This window comes from Malaclemys terrapin, chromosome 5 (genome assembly GCF_027887155.1).
Source record: "Malaclemys terrapin pileata isolate rMalTer1 chromosome 5, rMalTer1.hap1, whole genome shotgun sequence".
Lineage (NCBI taxonomy): Eukaryota > Metazoa > Chordata > Testudines > Emydidae > Malaclemys > Malaclemys terrapin.
In genome coordinates, this window is record NC_071509.1 from 142,609,694 (window position 1) to 142,619,138 (window position 9,445).

Here is a 9,445-nt window from a genome sequence, read left to right on the forward strand (position 1 = left end):
TTCTAGTGTCTGACATTTCCTTCAGACTCCTTTTACCAAAGAACTTCAGCTCTTTGAGGAGTGGAATTGATTGGTGTGATTCCTTGGTTTGTGTACATTGGATGAATGATTGTAGAAAGTTGAAATTTGTTTTCTATGTTTCTTTTTCATGATTAATATATATCACTATTTTGATTTGAGGACTGTGTCCTGGCACTGCATTAGTCAATGTGGACCTTCCCCCGATTCTTACAACAGGGATCTCTCTTATGGTGCTTTTCCTGATGCATTGCAACCCCGTTGATCATACTGACATTAATGAGTTACAGCTATTTGCTTCTCTTTGATCTCACAGTCCCTTTATTCAGGAGAAGGTTGAGGAGAATGTAGCCGGATTACATTAGCCTAACGCTGCTGCTGATAATTCGAGTCTCTCATCTTCCCATTAATTTCAAGAATGTTATTTTCTTGACAAAACTTCTAAAGTAAAATCTGAGGATGCATGTGGATTTTAGAACCCTTTGAAATATCAGTGCTTAAACCAGAAGTTTGTTCACAGGGCAAAACTCCCAGAAGACCTCCTGCAAAACATGGGAAAGAGCACCTACTGTGCACAAGACACACACTCTGAAAGTTACCAAGGACAGACTTGGACTCACAGCACACAGCTGCTACAGCGTGTCACCTTGAGCCTCCAGTTACTCTAGTATCAGGCTGCCTGCAAACACTCTGGGTATGTCTACACTACGGGATTACTCTGAATTTACAGAATTTGATTTTTGGCAACCGATTGTATAAAGTCGAGTGCATGTGGCCACACTAAGCACATTAATTCGGCGGTGTGTGTCCATGTACCGAGGCTAGCGTTGACTTCCGGAGTGTTGCACTGTGGGTACCTATCCCATAGTTCCCGCAGTCTCCCCCGCCCATTGGAATTCTGGGTTGAGATCACAATGCCTGATGGGGCAAAAAACATTGTCGCTGGTGGTTCTGGGTACATCCATCCCCTCCCTCCGTGAAAGCAATGGCAAACAACCGTTTTGCGCCTTTTTTCCTGGGTGAACTTTGCAGACACCATACCATGGCAAGCATGGAGCTCGCTCAGCTCAAGACAGCAGTCATGAACATTGTCAACACCTCACGCATTATCGTGCAGTTTATGCTGAACCAGGACCTGAAAAAACAGGCAAGGAGGAGGCGGCTACGGCAGCGCAGCGACGAGAGTGATGAGGACTTGGACACAGAATTCTATCAAACCACGGGCCCCAGCGCTTTCGAGATCATGCTGTTAATGGGGCAGGTTATAGCCGTGGAACGCTGATTCTCGGCCTGGGAAACAAGCACAGACTGGTGGGACCGCATAGTGTTGCACGTGTGGGACAATTCCCAGTGGCTGTGAAACTTTCGCATGCGTAAGGGCACTTTCATGGAACTTTGTGACTTGTTTTACCCTGTCCTGAAGCGCCAGAATACCAAGATGAGAGCAGCCCTCACAGTTGAGGAGTGGCGATAGCCCTGTGGAAGCTTGCAACGCCAGACAGCTACTGGTCAGTCGGGAATCAATTTGGAGTGGGCAAATCTACTGTAGGGGCTGCTGTGATGCAAGTAGCCAACACCATCACTGAGCTGCTGCTACCAAAGGTAGTGACTCTGGGAAACGTGCAGGTCATAGTGGATGGCTTTGCTGCAATGGGATTCCCTAACTGTGGTGGGGCGTTAGATGGAACCCATATCCCTATCTTGGCACCAGGGCAGCCAGTACATAAACCGCAAGGGGTACTTTTCAATGGTGCTGCAAGTACTGGTGGATCAAAAGAGACGTTTCACCAACATCAACGTGGGATGGCCAGAAAGGGTTCATGACGCTCGCGTCTTCAGGAACACTACTCTGTTTAAATGGCTGCAGCAAGGGATTTACTTCCCAGACCAGAAAATAACCGTTAGGGATGTTGAAATGCCAATAGTTATCCTTGGGGATGCAGCCTACCCCTTAATGCCATGGCTCATGAAGCCATACACAGGCAGCCTGGACAGTAGTCAAGAGCTGTTAAACTACAGGCTGAGCAAGTGCAGAATGGTGGTAGAATGTGCATTTGGACGTTTAAAGGGTCACTGCCGCACTTTACTGATTTGCTCAGACCTCAGCCAAACCAATATTTCCATTGTTATTGCTGTTTGCTGTGTGCTCCACAATCTCTGTGAGAGTAAGGGGGAGACCTTTATGGCGGGGTGGGAGATTGAGGCAAATCGCCTGGCCACTGATTACACACAGCCAGACACCAGGGCGATTAGAAGAGCACACCAGGAAGTGCTGCACATCAGAGAAGCTTTGAAAACCAGTTTCATGACTGGCCAGGCTACCGTGTAAAAGTTCTGTTTGTTTCTCCTTGATGAAAACCCGCCCCCTTGATTGACTCATTCCCTGCAAGCAACCCACCCTCCCCGCTTCGATCACAGCTTGCTTTCAAAGGAAATAAAGTCACTATCGTTTAAAAATCATGTATTCTTTATTAATTGATTATAAACATAGGGAGAGAACTGACAAGGTAGCCCAGGTGGAGTTTGGGAGGAGGGGAGGAGGGAAGGAAAAGGCCACTTCAAAAGTTCAAAATAATGACAGCCTTTTGCTTGGGCTGTCCATTGGGGTGGAGTGGCAGGGTGCCCAGAGCCTCCCCCCACCCGCTTTCTTATACATCGGGGTGAGGAGGCTATGGAACTTGGGGATGGGGGAGGGCAGTTATACAGGGGCTGCAGCGGTACTCTGTGATCCTGCTGCCATTCCTGAAGCTCCACCAGATGCCGGAGCATGTCCATTTGATCCCGCAGCAGCCCCAGCATTGCATCCCGCCACCTCTCCTCATGCTCGTCCCTCCTCTCCTCACGTTCACTGGCAGCTTTCCTGTACTGTGACACCGTGTCCTTCTACTCATTCAGGGGAGCTCTTTCATTGCAGCTCGATTCCATGATCTCAGAGAACATTTTGTCTCGCGTCCGTTTTTTTTGCCGCCTTATCTGAGATAGCCTTCGGGACGGAGGAGGGAGGCTTGAAAAATTTGCACTGCGGGAGGGAAAAAAGGGAGAGAAGTATTTAAAAAGATACATTTTACAGAACAATGCTTATACTCTATCACAGTGAACAACACTATTCACATTACATAGCACATGTGCTTTCGGTACAAGGTCGCATTTTGCATCTTAATATTGAGTGCCTGTGGCTTTGGTATCAGAGATCACAGACACAAGTCCAGGCAACAGAATTCGGCTTGCATGCGGCCATGGTAAGCCATTGTCTTTCAGCTTCTGCAACCTTCATAAAAGCAGCGCCTTCTTTTCCCACATACCAAGCAAAGCCCGTTGAGTGCTGCAGTTTACCACTAGCATGGTGTGGTAAAGTGTCCTACCATGGAGGACAGAATAAGGCTGCACTGCCCAGAAACCTTCTGCCCCATCCAACCACCCCTTCTCCCTGACTGCCCCCCCCCGCCCCATCCAACCCCGCTCTCCTTCCTGACTGCCCCCTGGGACCCTTGCACCCCCCCGTTCCCCGCCCTCTGACCACCCCTATCCACACCCCTGCCCACCACCCCGAACTCCCCTGCCCGCTATCCAACCCTCCCTGCTCCCTTACCACGCTGCCTGGAGCACTGATGGCTGGCAGCGCTATAGCTGTGCCGCCCACCTGGAGCCAGCCACGCCACCCTGCAGCACAGAGACTGGGTCAGGCTGGGCTCTGCAGCTGCCCTTTCCGGTTGCCCAGAGCATTGTGCCGGCGGCACGACGCACTGCTGTGGGGAAGGGGGAACAGCGTGGAAGGGGCCAGGGGCGAGCCTCCCAGGGCAGGAGCTCAGGGGCTGGGCAGGAGGGTCCCACAGGCCAGATGTGGCCTGCGAGCCATAGTTTGCCCACCTCTGGTCTAGAGAACATGGCTGCATTAGCACAGCCTGCCCTCTCCTTGGCCACAGCAACGGAAGATGACAGCGAGGTGCAACGTCTCCCCCAGCAGGGAGAGATTCTGAGGGGACATGGGATTGTTCTGCAGGCTCCCCTCTTGTGCTGAAAAGAGGGGGTATGTCTAACTGCAATGTAAGCCCAGGGTTAGTGGAATGAGAGTCTGCAAATCCTGGGTTTAAGACCCCAGGGTTTGAGCATCTAGACTGACTGGCAACCCTACGTTAAGGATTTTCTAAACCAGGGCTCCAGCGTTCACATTGGACTTGAAAATCTTGATGGTGTCTCCCCCCCTCCCCCATTACAGGAAGTTTGAGCAGCCTGCCAACACAGCTTGCTGAGCAGTCATTTTTGGCTATGCGTGCCCAGTAATCAGAGCCAGCAATATGGAGGAGGTGTCATTTGAAGAACTTCTCTTGCTTGAGCTTTCACTCCTGGTTCAGGAAACGGGCAGAGATTCCAGGAGATGCTGGTGGACATTCCAGCAGCATTTTCTGACCACCAAAGGCACCTGGCAGAGCAGCAGGAGAACACAGACATAGACTCAAACTGGCTGACGCTGTTCATGACACTCAGTACAGCCTCTGAGGCCCCCGAAGTAGGCTGCATCTGCCCTATGGGGCTACACCTAGCTATACAGGTATAGTCTCTGTACTATAGACATACCCTTCCTTGCAACCTCACTGCTGGAGAAACACAGGCACAACACACATTCTTAGCAGGCACTGCGAGACCTGACAAACTTGTACCTGCATTGTGTAAGGTTCTGCATTTAGCTGCCTCTCTTATCATGGGTTCACAGCAGTGTTGCAAAAGATGTTGCATATGAGGGGATGAGAGCAGGAACTCAAATCCCACATTCCAGGTGCAGTTCAGGAGCTACCTGAAGCTGGTAGAGATGTCAATGTCATCAGTTCCCTCTCTGGGCCAGGCTGACCTGGACACCTTTCAGGATCAGGATGACACAGGCCTAATGATATCATGGTGGCTTGCAGGCTCCCAAGCAGTAGTGCAAGTAGGTTGGTACCCTACAGTATGCAGTACCAAGAGATTTTTAGTGGGTACGGCGTACTGGAAAGACTTGGGGCTAGCACCCCTCTCCGAGGGGCGGGGCGGGGCTGCGCTCTGCTCCTTAAAGGAGCAGAATGCAGCGAGAGGTGGCATTCATTCTTTATATGGCCTTTGTTTAAGTTTGTTAGCATATGTATTGTGTTGTTGAGTTGGTCAGGAGCCCTCAAGAAGGGAGGGGTGTGGGGGGACAGAAGGTATTTAAACTGTGTTTTTTATTCTGTTTCTCCCCATTGGTCTGAATTATCCATGACATTCATACTGCATCACATCAAGTCCAAATCATTAGAGAAATCCTCTGCTTCCACTGACCAGAGGATATTTGGATTCCGATGTCAGGCCAGTTCTGCAGCCTTACAGGAACCAGGTGTTGTCCACAGTGTACACAGAATTCATCTTTGAAGCGAAACTAGTCTAACATGCATTTTGTTAACTGGAACTGGAGCAGCAAAACAAAGAAAACAAATGCCTCATTTTCCAGCTTTATGGATGAGAGAACTATAAGTGAAGATTATAATGCCGGACACTGACGGCCTTAAACCAGCTGCCTCAGGAATCTGCCAAGAACTTTGCTGAAAATATGTTCATCTTAGCAACAGAGCTAAGACTTATCACACATCTGCCCACCTTTATTTGAATGAAGCTCCTTCTGATCTAACAGCTCAGGCATCTCAGTGTAATCCAGAATAATTTACAAACTTGGAATCTAATCCTGTAAAACCTTAATCATTTGGTCAATCCCATTGAAGACAATGGTCCTGCTAGTGAAGGCAGGGGGCTGGACTCAATGACCTTTCGGGGTCCCTTCCAGCTCTAGGAGATAGGTATATCTCCATATATATATTAATGTTTGGGTACAATACCATAATGCAGTTTAGGATACAGTTCTACTTAAAATTTGTCTTTTAATAAGTCATACATATGCTGAAATGGCTCCTCACCCAACTCCCATATTCCACATAAACAGACAAATACTACATATTTGGGGGGAAACTGAGTAGTTAAGCATGTTGATGTTTGTATACACAAACACCCATTTATTTCATCACTGTACTGGAAAATATAGCTGAACTTAATTTTCTATGGAATCTGAAGAAAGTTTAACAGCCCCAATTGTTTTCAGTGTTAATCAGTGTGTGCCTGAAAAAATTACAGGCCTTCTAAGAGAAAAGAATCAGTTCACACTTACTGGAAAAAAAAAATACTTCCAACTGGTGTTCAAAAGAGTGCTACAAGACACATACATACCATGAGCAGGGGGTGGAGAGGAGACCCTCCCACACTATGACCAGCAAAAAATAACAACAACAACAAAATCTCAAAGAGGCAGAGGTTCACAGATTTGCAAACCTAAAAACCTGTGTTATGCTTTAAACCACCTCAGAACATAGCCGGTTTATGAATATTAAAAAGTTAACTGCAAAGGAACACTGAAGCCCATTTACCTGAATGTGTGCCAGCCAGTGCCCTCACTGACGAAAGGTGCAGACACACCTGAACAGCTATAAATTAACCTTGCCCTTTTAGGCTAAACAGAGTCATGTCACTGGCTCCATCTCTGTTGTTACATAACAGAGAACAAAACTCCAGTGGGGCACGGTGCTGGCACATAGGGTCTCAGGTACGTGGTGTGATTTTTCAGAATCTCTTTTGGGAATAGTCATGTATGTGAAATAGCTGGTCCTTATGATTATGGTATTTCTATGCATGTATATTCATCTTGGTATCTGAAGTTATAAATATTAGCTATGTGTACTACTACGTGTTTGCTCCTCTGGTAATGCCCACAAGGTATTCAGCCAGCACATGAAGGGACAAGTCAAGTTGAATGGCCCATTAAGGAACACTTAGTTCATAATGGACCCTGGAAAATGCCTGTCTACAACTGACTTTTTGTGAACGTTCTAACTCGAATATGGGTGGGGGGTGATGGACATGTAACTCCAAACACCATCTTTCACAGTGAGAACAGATTTCCCTTTACTTGGCACTTTTGGCAGAAGATAAAAGGCCCTGGCCTTGAAACATCCCCATTTTGCCTCTTTCCCCAGCCTCTGGACTATGAACATATACTAATGGGAGCATTCTAACCAAGGGACTGAGGACTGTAAGGTAATCTGGAGCCTTCATATTTCCTTGATCCTTTGTAGATGGATTTATGAGTTGGATATGGTACAGAGACTGTTCTAGCCTCATTGATTGCTGATTTCTACCTTGCCTTGCGATGGACAAAGATCAGATGTCTGCTGACTTTCTCACAAGTCAGCAGCCTTTGATACTCTTGCTTGGGTGTTTTTTTCTTTCCTCTTCAAATGTCAAAGCCTGTTCTTATTGAACTCAATAGCAAAACTCCTTTTGATTTCAATGGGAACAGGAGCTGGCCCCAAGAGATCAGAGAATGTGATTTTGATCAATTGCTTATCTGTCCAGAGACAGTTCTCATGCACATTCTGCCAGGCTGATTTTGATTGCCCCTCCTGTATGTCATGCTGAGGAAAATAAAACAATTTGGGCTGTAGTTCTATCAAGATGTACATGGCACACACAGTTCTATGCCTCTTTTCCATCAAACCCAAATGGTGCAGCATCTTTGCTTTCCTAGTGCCTTGTGGAGAACAATACGTAGATAAAGGTAAGCTGGCAGAAGCTTAGTTTGGACATAAGGGAGGCACTGATAGTGTGTTAAGGGAAAGTGGGGTGATTGTCCTTCCTATCCTTTCATTTAAGTAGTTTTCAATTTGGGGTGCTGCTGGATTCTCAATGACACCAGGGGCCCAAAGCATCATTTTACAACTGCAGCTGTTTAACATTTTAGACAGGTAAGGGGGGTGTTGGAGGGGATGGGGAGAGCATGGGGGCTCCAGGCTGGGGGCAGGGAAGAGAGGAGTCACATGGAGGGTCACGTGCCCCCCATCACTCCCATGAGTGCAGTACCAGCAAGAAATGATTTCTACTTGCACCACTGCTCCCAAGAGATGGTGAGGGTGGCAGCTATAATAGTAAAGGGCTCTTCTTCCAGTCTCCCTCTGTCCACCTGAGTGACTCCCAAATAATGTCCAAGAAGTGTGGGGGCACCCTCATTCATTAACACAAACCAAACAAACACATTTCAGTTATACACATTCCCTCCCATGTCTAAAATCATTCAGTTGATTGTCATGCCAAACCTGGACTCTACCAGGAGCTCAGAAGCGCAGCACTGTTCTTGTAACCTAAACAATTCGATATGCATCCGAAGAAGTGGGTTGTAGTCCACGAAAGCTTATGCTCTAATAAATTTGTTAGTCTCTAAGGTGCCACAAGTACTCCTGTTCTTTTTGCGGATACAGACTAACATGGCTTCTACTCTGAAAACTAAACAATTCAGTTTGTACCCATCTGTTTGTCTCCACCTTTTCCTATCTTTCATAAACAATTATTTGTAATAGACCAAGTTGGACTTTTAATAGGCAGAACAACAGTTATTCCCCCTCTTTATGAACCAAATCTGATGAGATGTTGGTTCATAAATTCCAAAGCCTTATTTTATTCTCTGTATTTAACAACAAAAAGGTAGTTATATTTTAAGGTTTACAAATATTGTGTCTCAAAATTGGGATTTCCCTTCTTTTTGTAGATATACAGAACTTAGTTCCTTCAGATGTGAAAAAAACCTAAGAATTTATAACTCACAAACCCCTCTTATTTATACTTAAGCTGTTTAGGCCTGGTCTTCTCTAGAAAATTAAGTTGGTTTAACTACATCTATCAGGGGTGTGAAAGTTTCACATCTCTGAGCAGTGACCTAACCCCTGGTGTGGACAGAATGGAAGAATTCTTCCACCAACCTACCTATCGCCTTTTGGGGGTGGATTACCTCTGCTGCCAGGAGACCCCCCATCAGGATAGGTACACTGCCGCTATGGCCTTGTAAGTGTAGACAGGCCCTTAGAAACATACCAGCTCCTACCATTTCTTTGGGTCAGTGCCAGAATGGGTAAAGATTGGGGGGGGGGGGGGGGGAACAACCCTGCCCCGCTTTTGGTGCTTTCAGGTGTCTCCAGCTTCACTCGGACACGAGCTGTGGCACTTGCTTAGTTCGGGGCCAGCTCGACCCGCGAGGCTCCCAGCTGTCAGTACAAGGCTGTTGCTCGGGGCTGTGACCCCCCCCGGCAATGCCGTTAACCCCGGCGGTGGGGTACCAATGCCCGCGGGAGCGGCTCCCCCTGGGCCGCGGGTGTCTGACAGGTCACTCTCGCTCCGCCGCCTGCCGACCCAGCGGCCCCGGGCTGATCGACCCGCCACGCGCGGCCCCGGCTGGCCCGGCCTGGCCCTAGCCTGGCTGCGGCCAGGGCCGCGGGGCGCCGGAGAAAGCCCGGGGGCGGCGGTGACAGGGCAGAGCCCCCAGCGCCCACTGCTGCCCAGGGTCCGGCGGGCCCCGGCCGGGGCGCGACCCGCGGGTGGGGGCAGT

The 9,445-nt window shown here is 48.2% G+C and overlaps 1 long non-coding RNA gene across 2 annotated transcripts; it reads right to left on the reverse strand.

Moving 5' to 3' along the window:
• Positions 1-2,498: 2,498 nt before the first annotated feature.
• Positions 2,499-9,427, reverse strand: LOC128838276 (uncharacterized). Of its 2 annotated transcripts, none has more exons than XR_008445145.1 (3): positions 8,945-9,427; positions 5,308-5,434; positions 2,499-3,037 (listed from the first exon to the last, which is right to left on the reverse strand). It is a non-coding gene; the product is annotated as an uncharacterized LOC128838276 (long non-coding RNA). The 2 variants fall into 2 exon arrangements; XR_008445144.1 differs by having other exon boundaries at positions 8,935-8,983.
• Between the last annotated feature and the right edge of the window lie 18 nt (positions 9,428-9,445).